We start from the raw sequence: 17,111 nt of genomic DNA, 5'->3' as shown, positions 1-17,111 counted from the left end.
TTTCAGCAGCAGCGCCTCCAACTCCTCCTCTGAGTGAGCCGCAATTACCAGGTCATCGGCATAAATAACGTGGTTGACCAATAGGGAGCCATCCCTTGACCGCACCCAGGCATCAATCAGCCTCCCATTGTATCTGTACCAGATGGAAATTCCTCCAGTACAGCTACAGAAGGCTTAACGAACTACGTGGTCGAAATAGATGTTAAATAATGTTGGAGCCAGAGGACATCCCTGTCGCACCCCAAGGTGGACAGGGAATGGCTCCGACTCCCGGCCACGTAGTTTTACCCGGGCCCGCTCACCATCATGAAGGTCCTTAATGATCGTGAGCAGCGGGTCAGGGACTTCGAAAGCACGAATAACAACCCAGAGCCCAGGCCTACTGATGGTATCATAGGCCTTGGCCAGGTCAATAAAGCAGAGATGTAAGTCTTCTTGGAATTCCCTACACCTCTGCTGTAGCAAACGGACAGAAAATATGGCATCAGTGCAGGACCGCCCTTTCCTGAAACGGCATTGAGGCTCCGCGAGCCTCTCCTCAGTGTGCCGGTTAAGGCGGTGTTGAATAATCTTTGCCAGGACCTTTCCCGGCACACTGAGGAGTGAGATGCCCCTGTACTTGTTACAGTCTGTGCAGTCTCCCTTCTTAAGGATGGGGACCACCAGGGCATACTTCCAGTCCTGCAGAACCCGTCCAGTGGTCCAGACTGTTGTTATGATGTCATGTAGGGCAGTCTGTGCACAAACGCCACCCTCCCTCAGAATTTCGCTTGGGAGATCATCTCTGCCCGGTGCCTTTCCTGGTCTCAGACTCTGGATCGCCTTCAGTACTTCCTCAACAGATGGCACCTCAGACAGCCGCTCACAGGGGGTGACTTCATCTTCCAATAGTTGAGGCACCGCAGCCTCAACAGGGTCATCCCCACTTTGTCCCACGATGTTTTCCATGTGGAGGGATTTCCCCTCCCCCAGGACTTCACAGAAATGCTCAGCAAATCTGCAAACCTGTTCCTGGGGGTCGGAGATTGGATCACCGTTTTTTCCCCTAATGATGGTAATTGGTGTGGCGCTGCAGGTTACTTTTTTGATGGAATTAAATAGGGATTTGTGATCGCGGGCCATTGAGGCAGACTCCATCTCCTCAGCAACCCAGGACCACCACCCATCCTTGCAGCACCTCACGGCTCTCCGAACCTCCAAGCGAAGGCTGTGGTAAGCCTCCTCATTCTCCGATGTGGAATGCTGTAGCCGATGAGAGTGGGCCTGTCGCTTTTTCTAAGCTTGCTTGAACACCTCCTCTGTCAGCCAGGGTCCCTGGGGAGGTCTGGACCGCGTACCCAAAGCAGCCATTGCAGCTGCCTAAACCTCACCCATTTACCCTCGACAGCTGGAGGAGTGAGGGACGATGCCAACCCCAGCCGCAAGCGATGATTAAATTCTCGCTTGCAAATTTCATCAGCTAGCTGAGACCAGGCCACCTTAGGTTTGAATGGGGTCCTGGGTGTACACCCACCACCGGAGTGGAAGAATGGCAGGCGCATCTTACATATGACTAGTCGATGGTCAGAGGGCAGATCAGCTCCATGATGGTAAGTCCTGGTGTCAAGGACATGGGCCCGCATCCGCTGGTCCATCACAATGTAGTCCAGCAGATGTTCTTGCTTGGGCCCGGCATGCATTCATGATGTTGTATGGATGCGCCGATGCCGGAACAGCGTGTTGGTAATTACAAGCCCATGGGCTGCATCAAAATTTAGCAGCCTCCTACCGTTGTTATTGAGCTTATCTGGCCCATGCCTTCCAGTCACTCCAGACCAGGTGCCAGCATCATGACCAACTCGGGCATTGAAGTCACCCAACAAGATGACTCTATCCTGAGGGGCCACTTTAGCTAGCACCACGTGTGAGCACACACGCGTGACCACACACACGCGTGACCACACACACACACGCGTGAACACACACACACGCATGACCACACACACGTGACCACACACGCACGCACACACACGTGACTACACATACACACACGTGACCACACACGCACGCACGAGGCGTTCCACCCGAAGCAGCGGGTCACGTGACGGGAGTGACTGTTCCACGCTCGGTCTCGCACAGAGACGGAGAGGGGGAGCAGAGCCCTCGCTCACAACCACCACAACCACAACAACAACGCCGTGCGCGGCCTCTGCAAAAAACGCGACCGCTCGGTGAAGATGCGGGGAAGTTGCTGGGAGCTGCTGGCCGCCGCGTGCCTACAAGATGCAACCGTGTTTGTCATTGCTGTGCCACTGACGGGCGTTGTTGTTGTTGTTGTCGTCACTGCAGTGCCACTGACGGGCGTTGTTGTTGTTGTCACTGCTGTGCCACTGACGGGCGGTGGAGCACGCACGGGGGTGCCAAGCGCAACACAACTCGACGCATTCTGCGGATATTGAAATCGGAGGAAGAAGAAGCAGAGCTAAAAATAGAGCGGCCACGGCCAGGGGATGCTTCTCATCTGCTTATTGCATCGCCCCGGAGAGAGGTCGCGAACCCAGAGCGAGCGAGCGAGCGCGCACAGCGGTCCGCACGGCCCGCAATAACGCAGCAGGGAGAGCAGGGGGGGAGTTGAGAGAGAGGGGAGCAGTGAGAGAGAGAGGGGGAGCAGGGAGAGAGAGAGGGGGGAGCAGTGAGAGAGAGGGAAAGGGGGGAGCAGTGAGAGAGAGAGAGGAGAGAGAGGGGGGAGCAGGGAGAGAGAGAGAGGGGGGAGCAGTGAGAGAGAGAAGGGGGAGCAGTGAGAGAGAGAGAGGGGAGCAGGGAGAGACAGAGGGGGGAGCAGTGAGAGAGAGGGAGTGGGGAAGCAGTGAGAGAGAGAGAGAGGAGAGAGAGTGGGGAGCAGTGAGAGAGAGAGGGGGGAGCAGTGAGAAAGAGAGAGGGGGGAGCAGTGAGAGAGAGAGGGGGGATCAGTGAGAGAGAGAGGGGGAGCAGGAGAAGAGAGAGGGGAGCAAGGAGAGAGAGAGGGGGGAGCAGGGAGAGAGAGAGGGGGAGCAGGAGAAGAGAGAGGGGAGCAAGGAGAGAGAGGGAGCAGGGAGAGAGAGAGAGGGGGGAGCAGGGAGAGAGGAGAGAGGGGGGGCAGTGAGAGAGAGAGGGGGGAGAGAGAGAGGGGGAGCAGGGAGAGAGAGAGGGGGAGCAGGGAGAGAGAGGAGAGAGAGGGGAGAGTGAGAGGGGGGAGCAGGGAGAGAGAGAGGGGGGAGCAGGAGAGAGAGAGGGGGAGCAGGGAGAGAGAGGGGAGAGAGAGAGGGGGAGCAGAGGGAGAGGGAAGGGGGAGAGGACGCGCCTTGGCGTTGCCCCGTGCTGACCCGGCGCGCCGATCCCTCCTGCTCATCACCACCACCACCATCATCACCATCACCACCATCATCACCACCATCACCACCATCACCACCATCACCACCATCATCACCACCACCATCACCACCATCACCACCATCACCACCATCATCATCACCACCATCACCACCATCATCACCACCACCATCACCACCATCACCACCATCATCATCACCACCATCACCACCATCATCACCACCACCACCATCACCACCATCATCATCACCACCATCATCATCACCACCACCATCACCACCATCATCATCACCACCATAACAACCACCACCATCATCACCATCACCACCACCATCACCACCATCATCATCACCACCATCATCATCACCACCATCATCATCACCACCACCATCATCATCACCACCACCATCATCACCACCATCACAACCATCATCACCACCACCAGCATCATCACCACCACCACCATCATCACCACCATCACCACCATCACAACCATCATCATCACCACCAGCAGCATCATCACCACCACCATCATCATCACCACCAGCATCACCACCACCATCATCACCATCATCACCACTATCACAACCACCACCAGCATCATCACCACCACCACCATCATCATCACCACCAGCATCACCACCACCATCATCACCACCATCACCACCATCATCACCACCACCATCACAACCACCACCAGCATCATCACCACCACCACTATCATCACCACCATCACCACCATCACAACCATCATCATCACCACCAGCAGCATCATCACCACCACCACCATCATCATCACCACCAGCATCACCACCACCATCATCACCATCATCACCACTATCACAACCACCACCAGCATCATCACCACCACCATCATCATCACCACCAGCATCACCACCACCATCATCACCACCATCACAACCATCATCATGACCACCATCATCATCATCACAACCATCATCATCACCACCATCATCATCACCACCATAACAACCACCACCATCATCATCACAACCATCATCATCACCACCATCATCACCACTATCACAACCATCATCACCACCATCATCATCATCATCATCACCACCATCATCACCACCAGCATCATCACCACCACCACCATCATCATCACCACCATCATCACCACCATCACAACCACCACCAGCATCACCACCACCACCATCACAACCACCACCAGCATCATCACCACCACCACCATCACAACCACCACCATCACAACCACCACCATCATCATCACCACCACCATCATCACCACCAGCAGCATCATCACCACCACCACCATCATCATCACCACCAGCATCACCACCACCATCATCACCATCATCACCACTATCACAACCACCACCAGCATCATCACCACCACCACCATCATCATCACCACCAGCATCACCACCACCATCATCACCACCATCACAACCATCATCATGACCACCATCATCATCATCACAACCATCATCATCACCACCATCATCATCACCACCATAACAACCACCACCATCATCATCACAACCACCATCATCACCACCATTATCATCATCACCACCATCACAACCAGCATCATCACCACCACCACCATCATCATCACCACCAGCATCACCACCACCATCATCACCACCATCACCATCACAACCATCATCATCACCACCATCATCATCACAACCATCATCATCACCACCATCATCATCATCACCACCATCACAACCACCACCATCATCACCACCATCACAACCATCATCATCACCACCACCATCATCACCACCACCATCACCACCATCACCACCACCATCATCACTACCACCATCACCACGAGCATCACCACCATCACCACCACCATAACGGTGCCCAGGGACCGGAATTTCTTCAGCTGCTGCCAGCTGGTGGTAGTGGTTGCTGGTGATAGTGGTGGTGGTGGTAGGGGTGGTGGTTGCTGGTGATAGTGATGGTGGTGGTAGTGGTGGTGGTTGCTGGTGGTAGTGGTGGTGGTGGTTGCTGGTGGTAGTTGTGCTGGTAGTGATGGTTGCTGGTAGTGGTGGTTGCTGGTAGTGGTGGTGGTTGCTGGTGGTGATGGTGATGGTTGCTGGTAGTGGTGGTTGCTGGTGGGTGGTGGTGGTTGCTGGTGGTGATGGTGATGGTTGCTGGTAGTGGTGGTTGCTGGTGGGTGGTGGTGGTTGCTGGTGGGTGGTGGTGGGGTGGTGGTGGTGGGTAGTGGTGGTGGTGATGATGGTGGTCGTTGCTGGTGGTTGCTGGTGGTGATGATGGTGGTGGTGGTGATGATGATGGTGGTGGTGGTGGTGATGATGATGGTGGTGGTGGTGGTGGTTGCTGGTGGTTGCTGGTGGTGGTGGTGATGATGATGGTGGTGGTGGTGGTTGCTGGTGGTGGTGGTGATGATGGTGGTGGTGGTGATGATGGTGGTGATGATGATGGTGGTGGTGGTTGCTGCTGGTGGTGGTGGTGGTGATGATGATGGTGGTTGCTGGTGGTTGCTGGTGGTAGTGATGGTGGTTGCTGGTGGTGGTGCTGGTGGTTGCTGCTGGTGATGATGGTGGTGGTGGTAATGTTGCTGCTGGTGGTGGTGGTGCCCTTCATTTGTCCACGCAGCGCTGCAAAGCCCCAAAGCCCTCCAAATGGATTAGTTGCGAGATAATGGCCGTGGCTCGCTCGCCTCTCGCTTCGATTAGCCGCGCTAACCCGCGCTCTGGCAACGCGAATTATTATTATTGCTATTATTGTTATCATTATTGTAGTCATTGTTGTTATTGTAGTTATTGTTGTTATTGTCATCATAGATAACGGTGTTGTGTGCGGAATCCCGGTGTCCGCGCACCTTACAGGACTCCCCCACCGCCCCTGTCTGTACCCATCGTGTCCATCCAGCCCGAGAAAACCTCCTCGCCCCTCTGCGACATCATGGCACATCACTCACGCGGGCCTCTCATCACTCACGCGGAACTTTCATCGCACAGCCATCAATCTCCCATCACCATACGGCCATCTGTCATCGAAAACCATCACCCGCCATCACACACACGCGCACAACATCCATTATCGCACATCATCACCCATCTTAGAGCATCCACCATCAACGCACCATCACCCATCATGGCATATCGTCGCCCATCAGGCGTCCATCATCACCTACATCCATCATCACAACATCACCAGGCGTCCACCGCCACCAACAACGACACAACCACTGCCTCTCGCTCCCGCAAGCGCCGTCCTCACCGCTCATGCCGGGGTGGAGCGGGAGGGCTCTCGGGGTCCTCCCGGCTCTGGGGGTCCTCCCGGCTCTCGGGGTCCTCCCGGCTCTGGGAGTCTCGTCGGCTCTGGGAGTCTCGTCGGCTCTGGGGGTCCTCTCGGCTCTGGGGGTCTCGTCGGCTCTCGGGGTCCTGCCGGCTCTGGGGGTCTCGGCTCTGGGGGTCCTGTCAGCTCTGGGGGTCCTGCCGGCTCTGGGGGTCTCGGCTCTGGGGGTCTCGGCTCTGGGGGTCCTCTCGGCTCTGGGGGTATCGGCTCTGGGGATCCTGCCGGCTCTGGGGGTCTCGTCGGCTCTGTGTCCCGGCTCGCGGGTTCCCTGCGCGGCTTTGGGATGCGGACGCGAGGAGGCGGAGCGCGGGGCCGGAGCCGCTGCCTCAACCGCAGCAGATCCGAGGGGCGGCGGACGAGACCACGAAGCGCCAAGGCGGGGGGGGGGTGAGAGGGGACGAGGCTCGCGACTCCCGTTCGTCGCGTCCGAGGCTAGCGGCACGCGCGTCGCACGGCCTCTCTCCTCCCCCTCTCCCTCTCTCGGAGCTCCAGAGGCGCGGCCGGCGAGAGGCGCCGTCAGCGGCGTGTGCGCGCTGCCTAACACCGCAAATCTGCTCGCTACCCCCCCTCCCACTATTAGCCTGAGCGCAGTGGTCGCGCCGGGTTGAGTATTTTATGCAGAGGAAGATGGAAGTGAGAGAAAGGGGGGAGGGGGTGAGTGGGGGGGTCGACGAGGAGCTCCTCCCTGCCGCTCGCTCCTCCTCCTGCCGCTGTAGCCACCGCAGACACCTCGCGTGGTCGCGGTGCCCAGCGGAGTCGGGGTCGCGTCCTGACCCCCTCTCTCTCACAAGCCCCCCTCTCTCTCACTAGCCCCCCTTTCTCTCACTAGCCCCCCCTCTCTCTCACTAGCCCCCCTCTCTCTCTCACTAGCCCCCCTCTCTCTCACAAGCCCCCCTCTCTCTCACTAGCCCCCCTCTCTCTCACTAGCCCCCCTCTCTCTCACTAGCCCCCCTCTCTCTCTCACTAGCCCCCCTCTCTCTCACAAGCCCCCCTCTCTCTCACTAGCCCCCCTCTCTCTCTCACTAGCCCCCCTCTCTCTCACAAGCCCCCCTCTCTCACTAGCCCCCTCTCTCTCTCACTAGCCCCTCTCTCTCTCACTAGCCCCCCTTTCTCTTACTAGCCCCCCTCTCTCTCACTAGCCCCCTTTCTCTCACTAGCCCCCCTTTCTCTCACTAGCCCCCCTCTCTCACTAGCCCCCTCTCTCTCACAAGCCCCCCTTTCTCTCACTAGCCCCCCTCTCTCTCTCTCACTAGCCTCCCTCTCTCTCACTAGCCCCCCCTTTCTCTCACTAGCCCCCCTCTCTCTTACTAGCCCCCCTTTCTCTCACTAGCCCCCCTTTCTCTCACTAGCCCCCCTCTCTCTCACTAGCCCCCCTCTCTCTCACTAGCCCTCCCCTTTCTCTCACTAGCCCCCCTCTCTCTCACTAGCCCCCTTTCTCTCACTAGCCCCCCCTCTCACTAGCCCCCCTCTCTCACTAGCCCCCTTTCTCTCACTAGCCCCCCTCCCTCTCTCACTAGCCCCCTCTCTCTCACTAGCCCCCCTTTCTCTCACTAGCCCCCCTCTCTCTCACTAGCCCCCCTTTCTCTCACTAGCCCCCCTTTCTCTCACTAGCCCCCCTCTCTCTCACTAGCCCCCCTCTCTCTCACAAGCCCCCCTTTCTCTCACTAGCCCCCCTCTCTCTCTCACTAGACCCCTCTCTCTCACTAGCCCCACCCTTTCTCTCACTAGCCCCCCTCTCTCTCACTAGCCCCCCTTTCTCTCACTAGCCCCCCCTTTCTCTCACTAGCCCCCCTTTCTCTCATTAGCACCCTCTCTCTCTCACATAGCCCCCCTCTCTCTCACTAGCACTAGCCCCCCCTTTCTCTCCTAGCCCCCCTCTCTCTCACTAGCCCCCCTTTCTCTCACTAGCCCCCCCTCTCACTAGCCCCCCTCTCTCACTAGCCCCCCTTTCTCTCACTAGCCCCCCTTTCTCTCACTAGCCCCCCTCTCTCTCACTAGCCCCCCCCTTTCTCTCACTAGCCCCCCTCTCTCTCACTAGCCCCCCCTTTCTCTCACTAGCCCCCCCTCTCACTAGCCCCCTCCCTCTCTCTCACTAGCCCCCCTTCTCACTAGCCCCCCTCACTCTCACTAGCCCCCATTTCTCTCACTAGCCCCCCTCATTCTCACTAGCCCCCCCTTTCTCTCACTAGCCCCCCCTCTCACTAGCCCCCCTCTCTCTCACTAGCCCCCCCTCTCTCACTAGCCCCCCTCTCTCACTAGCCCCACTCGCACTAGCCCCCCCCTCGCACTAGCCCCCCCTCTCACTCACTAGCCCCCCCGTCTGACTAGCCCCCTCCTCTCTCGCTAGCCCCCCCTCTCACTAGCCCCCCCTGTCTAAACCCCCCCTCTCTCTCGCTAGCCCCCCCCCTCGCTAGCCCCCCCTCTCACTAGCCCCCCCTCTCTAAACCCCCCTCTCTGTCGCTAGCCCCCCTCTCACTAGCCCCCCCTCTCACTAGCCCCCCTCTCTCACTAGCCCCCCTCGCACTAGCCCCCCCCTCGCACTAGCCCCCCCTCTCACTCACTAGCCCCCCCGTCTGACTAGCCCCCTCTCTCGCTAGCCCCCCCTCTCACTAGCCCCCCTGTCTAAACCCCCCCTCTCTCTCGCTAGCCCCCCCTCGCTAGCCCCCCTCTCAATAGCCCCCCCCTCTCTAAACCCCCCTCTCTGTCGCTAGCCCCCCCTCTCACTAGCCCCCCTCTCACTAGCCCCCTCTCTCAACCCCCCTCTCTGTCGCTAGCCCCTCCCCTCGCTAGCCCCCCCTCTCACTACCCCCCTCACACACTAGCCCCCCCTCTCTCACTAAACCCCCCTTTACTGGCCCCCCTCTCACTAGCCCCCCCCTCTAACTAGCCCTCCCCCTCACTCGTCTCCTCTCTCTGACGAGACCCTCCTAGCTCTCACTGCCCCCCCCCGTCTCACTAGCCACCCTCTCACTCGCCCCCCTCACTATGACTACCCCCCTCTCACTAGCCCCTCTCACTAGCCCCCCCTCACTAGCCCCTCTCACTAGCCCCTTTTTTTTACTAGCCCCCCCCTCACTCGTCCGCTCTGTCTCACTAGCTCCCCTCCCTCTCACTAGCCCCCCCCATAGCTCACTAGCCCCCCCTCTCTTATTAGCCCCTCTCTCTCACAAGCCCCTGTCACTAGCCCCCCCCTCTCACTAGCCTCTGTCACTAGCCCCCCCTCACACTAACCCCCCTCTCACTAGCCCCCCTCTCTCTCACTACACCCTCCTAAATGTTGCTAGCCCCCCTCTCATTAGCCCCCCTCTCTCACTAACCCCTCCTCACTAGCCCCCACTCTCACTAGTCCCCCCGTCTCACTAGCACCCCTCTTTTTCACTCGTCCCCCTCTCGCTAGCCCCCCCCTCTCACTAGCCCCCCTTCTCTCACTAGCCCGCCCCTCACTATCACTGCCCCCTCTCACTTGCCCCCCCCGTCTCACTAGCCCCCCCGCTCTAACGAACCCCCCCGTCACTAGCCCCCTCTTTTTCACTAGATCCCCTCTCTCACTAGCCCCCCTCTTTCAATTAGCCCCCCTCACTAAGCCCCTCTCTCTCACACCCCCCCTCTCACTAGCCCCCCCTCTCTCTCACTAGCCCCCCTCTCTCAGTAGCCCCCCATCTCTCTCACTAGCCCCCTCACTCTCACTAGCCCCCCTCTCACTAGCCCCCTCACTCTCACTAGCCCCCCCCCCCTCACGAGACCCCCTCTCAATGGCCCCCCTCTCACTAGCCCCCCCTCTTTCACTCGCCCCCCCTACTATTACTGCCCCCTCTCACTAGCCCCCCTCTCACTAACCCCCTCTCAATAGGCCCCCTCTCTCCCATTAGCCCCCCTCGCACTAGCCCCCCTCTCACTAGCCCCCCCTCACACTCACTAGCCCCCCCGTCTGACTAGCCCCCTCCTCTCTCACTAGCCCCCCCTCTCACTAGCCCACCCTCTCTCTAAACCCCCCTCTCTGTCGCTAGCCCACCCTCGCTAGGCCCCCTCTCACTAGCCCCCCCTGTCGCACTCACCCCCCTCTCACTAGCCCCCCCTCTCACTAGCCCCCCCCCTCTCACTATAGCCCCCCCCTCACCCGTCTCCTCTCTCTCACGAGACCCTCCTAACTCTCACTGCCCCCCCGTCTCACTAGCCCCCCTCTCACTAGCCCCCCTCACTATCACTACCCCCCCTTTCATTAGCCCCCCTCACTAGCCCCTTTTTTAAGAGCCCCCCCGCTCACTCGTCCGCTCTGTCTCACTAGCCCCGCTCCCTCTCACTAGCCCACCCTCTCACTAGCCCCCCCTCTCTTATTAACCCCTCTCTCTCACTTGTCCCTCTCACGAGCCCCCTCCTCACTAGCCCCCCTCTCACTAACCCCCCTCTCTCACTAATTCCCCTCACTAGCCCCCCCGTCTCACTAGCACCCCTCTCTCTCACTAGCCCCCCCCCCTCTCACTAGCCCCCTCTTTTTCACTCGTCCCCCCCTCGCTAGCCCCCCTTCTCTCACTAGCCCCCCCCTCACTATCACTGCCCCCTCTCACTTGCCCCCCCCCGTCTCACTAGCCCCCCGCTCTAACAAACCCCCCCTCACTAGCCCCTTCTTTTTCACTAGCTCCCCTCTCTCACTAGCCCTCCTCTTTCAATTAGCCCTCCTCACTCTCACTAAGCCCCTCTCTCTCACACCCCCCCCCCTCTCACTAGCCCCCGCCTCACTCTCACTAGACCCCCTCTCTCTCACTAGCCCCCCACTCTCTCACTAGCCCCACCTCACTAACCCCCTCACTCTCACTAGCCCCCCCCTCCCTTTCACTAACCGCCCTCTCTCTCACTATCCCCCCCCCCCCCCTCTCACGAGACCCCCTCTCAATGGCCCCCCCTCTTACTATCCCCCCTCTTCAACTCGCCCCCCCTCACTATCACTGCCCCCCCTCTCACTAGCCCCCCTCCCTCTCACTAGCACCCCCCTAGCTCACTAGCCCCCCCTCTCTTACTAACCCCCCTGTCGCTAGCCCCCCCTCTCACTAGCCCCCCCCTCTCACTAGCACCCCTCACACACTAGCCCCCCTCTCTCACTAACCCCCCCTCTTCTGACTAGCCCCCTCGCTCTCACTAGCCCCCCTCGCTCTCACTAGCCCCCCCTTACTGGCTCCCCTCTCACTAGCCCCCCCTCTAACTATCCCCCCCTCACTTGTCCCCTTTCTCTCACGAGACCCTCCTAACTCTCACTAGACCCCCCCCCCCGTCTCACTAGCTCCACTGTCTCTCACTCGCCCCCCCCCCTCACTAGCCCCCCCTCACTAGCCCCCTCTTTTTCAATAACCCCTCCTCACTCTCACTATCCCCCCTCTCACTTGTCCCCTATCTCTCACTAGCCGCCCCTCTCACTAGCCCTCCCTCTCTCTCGCTAGCCCCCCCCTCTCTCTCGCTAGCCCCCCCCTCTCGCTAGCCCCCCTCTCTTTCGCTAGCCCCCCTCTCTTTCGCTAGCCCCCCTCTCACTAGCCCTCCCTCTCTCTCGATAGCCGCCCCTCTCACTAGCCCCCCCTCTCTCTCGCTAGCCCCCCCTCTCACTAGCCCCCCTTCTCTCTCGCTAGCCCCCCTCTCACTAGCCCCCCTCACTCTTACTAGCCCCCCCTCTCAGTAGCCCCCCTCTCTCTAAACCCCCTTCTCTCTCGCTAGCCCCCCCCTCACTAGGCCCCCTCGCTAGCCCCCTCTCTCACTATCCCCCCCCTCTCACTCACCCCCTGTCACTAGCCCCCCCTCTCACTAGCCCCCCTCTCGCACTAGCACCCTCTCTCACTAACCCCACCCTCTTCTGACCAGCCCCCCTCGCTCTCACTAGCCCCCCCTTACTGGCCCCCCTCTCACCAGCCCCCCCCCTCTAACTAGCCCTCCCCCTCACTCGTCTCCTCTCTCTCACGAGACCCTCCTAACTCTCACTGCCCCCCCCGTCTCATTAGCCCCCCTCTCTCACTAACCCCCCCTCACTAGCACCCACCCTCACTAGCCCCCCCCCGTCTCACTAGCACCCCTCTCTCTCACTAGCCCCAGCGCACTAGCCCCCCTCTCACTAGCCCCCTCTTTTTCACTCGTCCCCCTCTCGATAGCCTCCCCTCTCACTAGCCCCCCTTCTCTCACTAGCCCCCCATCACTATCACTGCCCCCTCTCACTTGCCTACCCATCTCACTAGCCACCCCGCTCTAACAAAGCCCCCCTCACTAGCCCCCTCTTTTTCACTAGCTCCCCTCTCTCACTAGCCCCCCTCTTTCAATTAGCCCCCCTCACTCTCACTAATCCCCTCTCACCCCCCCTCTCACTAGCCCCCCCTAACTCTCACTAGCCCCCCTCTCACTAGCCCCTCTCACTAGCCCCCCTCTCTCCCACTAGCCCCCCCCTCTCACTAGCCCCTCCGACTAGCCCCCCTCTCTCTCACTAGACCCCCTCTCTCTCACTATCCCCCCACTCTCTCACTAGCCCCCCTTCACTAACCCCCTCACTCTCAGTAGCCCCCCCTCCCTTTCACTAACCCCCCTCTCTCTGACTACCCCCCTCTTTCACTCGCCCCCCCTCACTATCACTGCCCCCCCTCTCACTAGCCCCCCCTCTCTCTCGCTAGCCCCCCTCTCACTAGCCCCCCCTCTCTCGCTAGCCCCCCCTCTCATTAGACCTCTCTCTCTCTCGCTAGCCCCCCTCTCTCTCGCTAGCCCCCCCTCTCACTAGCCCCCCTCGCTCTCACTAGACCCCCCTCTCACTAGCCCCCCTCCCTCTCACTAGCCCCCCTTTCTCTCACTAGCCCCCCTTTCAATATCCCCCCTCTCTCTCACTAGCCCCCCTCTCACTAGCCCCCCTCACTCTCACTAGCCTACCCTCTCACTAGCCCCCCTCTCTCCCACTAGCCCCACCCTCTCACTAGCCCCCTCTCACTAGCCCCCTCTCACTAGTCCCCCCGCCTCTCTCACTAGCCCCCCTCGCACTAGCCCCCCCTCTCACTAGCCCCCCCTCACACTCACTAGCCCCCCCCCATCTGACTAGCCCCCTCCTTTCTCACTAGCCCCCCCTCTCACTAGCCCCCCCTCTCTATACCCCCTCTCTATCGCTAGCCCCCCTCTCACTAGCCCCCTCTCTAAACCCCCCTCTCTCTCGCTAGCCCCCCATCGCTAGCCCCCCCTCTCACTAGCCCCCCTCTCTCACTAACCCCCCTCACTAGCCCCCTCTTTTTAACTAGCCTCCCCTCTCACTAGCCCCCCCCTCTCACTAGACCACCCTCTCTCACTAACCCCCCCTCACTAGCCCCCTCTTTTTCACTAGCCCCTCCTCACTCTCACTAGCCCCCCTCTCACTTGTCCCCTATCTCTCACTAGCCGCTCCTCTCACTAGCCCCCCCTCTCTCTCGCTAGCCCCCCCCTCTCTCTCGCTAGCCTCCCCTCTCACTAGCCCCCCCTCTCTTTAGCCCTCCCTCTCTCTCGCGAGTCCCCCTCTCTCTCGCTAGCCCCCCCCCTCTTACTAGCCCTCCCTCTCTCTCGATAGCCGCCCCTCTCACTAGCCCCCCTTCTCTCTCGCTAGCCCCCCCTCTCACTCGCCCCCCTCACTCTCACTAGCCCCCCCCCTCTCAGTAGCCCCCCTCTCTCTAAACCCCCTTCTCTCTCGCTAGCCTCCCCTCTCACTAGCCCCTCCTCGCTAGCCCCCCCCCTCTCACTAGCCCCCCTCTCGCACTAGCACCCTCTCTCACTAACCCCCCCCCTCTTCTGACCAGCCCCCCTCGCTCTCACTAGCCCCCCCTTACTGGCCCCCCTCTCACTAGCCCCCCTCCCTCTCACTAGCCCCCCTTTCTCTCACTAAACCCCCCTCTCTCTTACTAGCCCCCCTCTCTCTCACTAGCCCCCCTTTCTCTCACTAGCCCCCCTCTCTCTCACTAGCCCCCCCTCTCACTAGCCCCCCTCTCTCAATAGCCCCCCTCTCACTAGCCCCCTCACTCTCACTAACCCCCCTCGCTCTCACTAGCCCCCCCTTACTGGCCCCCCTCTCACTAGCCCCCCCTCTAACTAGCCCTCCCACTCGTCTCCTCTCTCTCACGAGGCCCTCCTAACTTTCACTGCCCCCCCATCTCACTAGCCCCCCTCTCACTCGCCCCATCACTATCACTACCCCCCTCTCACTAGCCCCTCTCATTAGCCCCCCCATCTCACTAGCCCCCCTCTCTCACTAACCCCCCCTCACTAGCCCCCACTCTCACTACCCCCCCCCGTCTCACTAGCACCCCTCTCTCTCACTAGCCCCCGCTCACTAGCCCCCTCTTTTTTACTAGCTCCCCTCTCTCACTAGCCCCCCCTCTTTCAATTAGCCCCCCTCACTCTCACTAAGCCCCTCTCTCCCACACCTCCCCTCTCACTAGCCCCCCCTGACTCTCACTAGCCACCCTCTCACTAGCCCCTCCGACTAGCCCCCCTCTCTCTCACTAGACCCCCTCTCTCTCACTAGCCCCCACTCTCTCACTAGCCCCCCTCGCTAACCCCCTCACTCTCACTAGCCCCCCTCTCTCTCGCTAGCCCCCCTCTCGCTAGCCCCCCTCTTTCACTCGCCCCCCCTCACTATCACTGCCCCCCCTCTCACTAGCCCCCCTCCCTCTCACTAGCCCCCCTCTCTCTTGCTAGCCCCCCTTCTCACTAGCTCCCCCTCTCTCTCGCTAGCCCCCCCTCTCACTAGCCCCCCTCGCTCTCACTAGCCCCCCTTTCTCTCACTAACCCCCCACTCTCTCACTAGCCCCCCTCTCTCTCACTAGCCCCCCTTTCTCTCACTAGCCCCCCTCTCTCACTAGCCCCCCTCTCACTAGCCCTCCTCTCTCTCACTAGCCCCCCTCTCACTAGCCCCCTCACTCTCACAAACCCCCCTCCCTCTCATTAGCCCCCCCCTCACGAGACCCCTCTCAATGGCCCCCCCTCTCGCTAGCCCCCCCTCTTTCACTCGCCCGCCTACTATTACTGCCCCCCTCTCACTGGCCCCCCTCTCACTGGCCCCCCTCTCACTAGCCCCCCTCTCTCCCACTAGCCCCCCCCTCTCACTAGCCCCGCCCTCTAACTAGCCCTCCCCCTCACTCGTCTCCTCTCTCTCACGAGACCCTCCTAACTCTCACTAGCCCCCCCTCTCACTAGCCCCCCCTCTCACTAGCCCCCCCTCTCACTAGCCCCCCCCTCTCACTAGCCCCCCTTTCTCTCACTAGCCCCACTCTCTCACTAGCCCCCCCCTCACTCTCACTACCCCCCCTCTCTCTCACTAGCCCCCCCTCTCTCTCACTACCCCCTCTCTCACTAGCCCCCCCTCTCTCTCACTAGCCCCCCCTCTCTCTTACACTAGCCCCCCCTCTCTCTCACTAGCCCCCCCTCTCTCACTACCCCCCCTCTCTCACTAGCCCCCCCTCTCTCTCAATACCCCCCCTCTCTCTCACTAGCCCCCCTCTCTCTCACTAGCCCCCCCTTTCTCACTACCCCCCCCTCTCTCACTAGCCCCCCCACTCTCACTACCCCCCCTCTCACTAGCCCTTCCTTCTCTCACTAGCCCCCCCTCTCACTAGCCCCCCCTCTCACTAGCCCCCCCCTCTCACTAGCCCCCCTCTCTCACTAGCCCCCCCTCTCTCACTAGCCCCCCCTCTCACTAGCCCCCCCCTCTCTCACTACCCCCCCCTCTCACTAGCCCCCCCCACTCTCACTAGCCCCCCCCTCTCACTAGCCCCCCCCCCTCTCTCACTAGCCCCCCCTCTCTCACTAGCCCCCCCTCTCTCACTAGCCACCCCCCTCTCACTAGCCCCCCCTCTCTCACTAGCCCCCCCTCTCACCAGCCCCCCCTCTCTCACTAGCCCCCCCTCTCACTAGCCCCTCCTCTCACTAGCCCCCCCCTCTCACTAGCCCCCCTCTCTCTCACTAGCCCCCCTCTCACTAGCCCCCCCCTCTCTCACTAGCCCCCCCTCTCACTAGCCCCCCCTCTCTCGCTAGCCCCCCCTCTCATTAGACCTCCCTCTCTCTCGCTAGCCCCCCTCTCTCTCGCTAGCCCCCCCTCTCACTAGCCCCCCTCGCTCTCACTAGACCCCCCTCTCACTAGCCCCCCTCCCTCTCACTAGCCCCCCTTTCTCTCACTAGCCCCCCTTTCAATATCCCCCCTCTCTCTCACTAGCCCCCCTCTCACTAGCCCCCCTCACTCTCACTAGCCTACCCTCTCACTAGCCCCCCTCTCTCCCACTAGCCCCACCCTCTCACTAGCCCCCTCTCACTAGCCCCCTCTCACTAGTCCCCCCGCCTCTCTCACTAGCCCCCCTCGCACTAGCCCCCCCTCTCACTAGCCCCCCCTCACACTCACTAACCCCCCCCATCTGACTAGCCCCCTCCTTTCTCACTAGCCCCCCCTCTCACTAGCCCCCCCTCTC

At 60.7% G+C, this 17,111-nt stretch overlaps 1 protein-coding gene across 8 annotated transcripts in view; it reads right to left on the bottom strand.

The window, feature by feature from the left end:
* LOC116947622 (plasma membrane calcium-transporting ATPase 2-like) overlaps positions 1–7,210 on the bottom strand; it is a 201,589-nt gene extending 194,379 nt beyond the window's left edge. For 4 of the 8 annotated variants that reach the window (XM_076070756.1, XM_076070755.1, XM_076070762.1 and 1 more), the window contains exon 1: positions 6,598–7,208. The gene's annotated coding sequence lies outside the window, so the exon portion shown is untranslated. Of the gene's footprint in view, positions 1–6,597 lie in introns of all 8 variants that reach the window. The other 4 variants (XM_076070760.1, XM_076070764.1, XM_076070763.1 and 1 more) reach the window with 4 other exon arrangements.
* Positions 7,211–17,111: the final 9,901 nt, after the last annotated feature.

The sequence above is a fragment of the Petromyzon marinus genome, chromosome 30 (assembly GCF_048934315.1).
Source record: "Petromyzon marinus isolate PM22_M1 ecotype Great Lakes invasive population chromosome 30, UKy_Petmar_22M1.pri1.0, whole genome shotgun sequence".
NCBI classification, from domain to species: Eukaryota; Metazoa; Chordata; class Hyperoartia; order Petromyzontiformes; family Petromyzontidae; genus Petromyzon; species Petromyzon marinus.
Note: the sequence above shows the minus strand (reverse complement) of the source record. Positions and strands in the feature narration are given on the sequence as shown.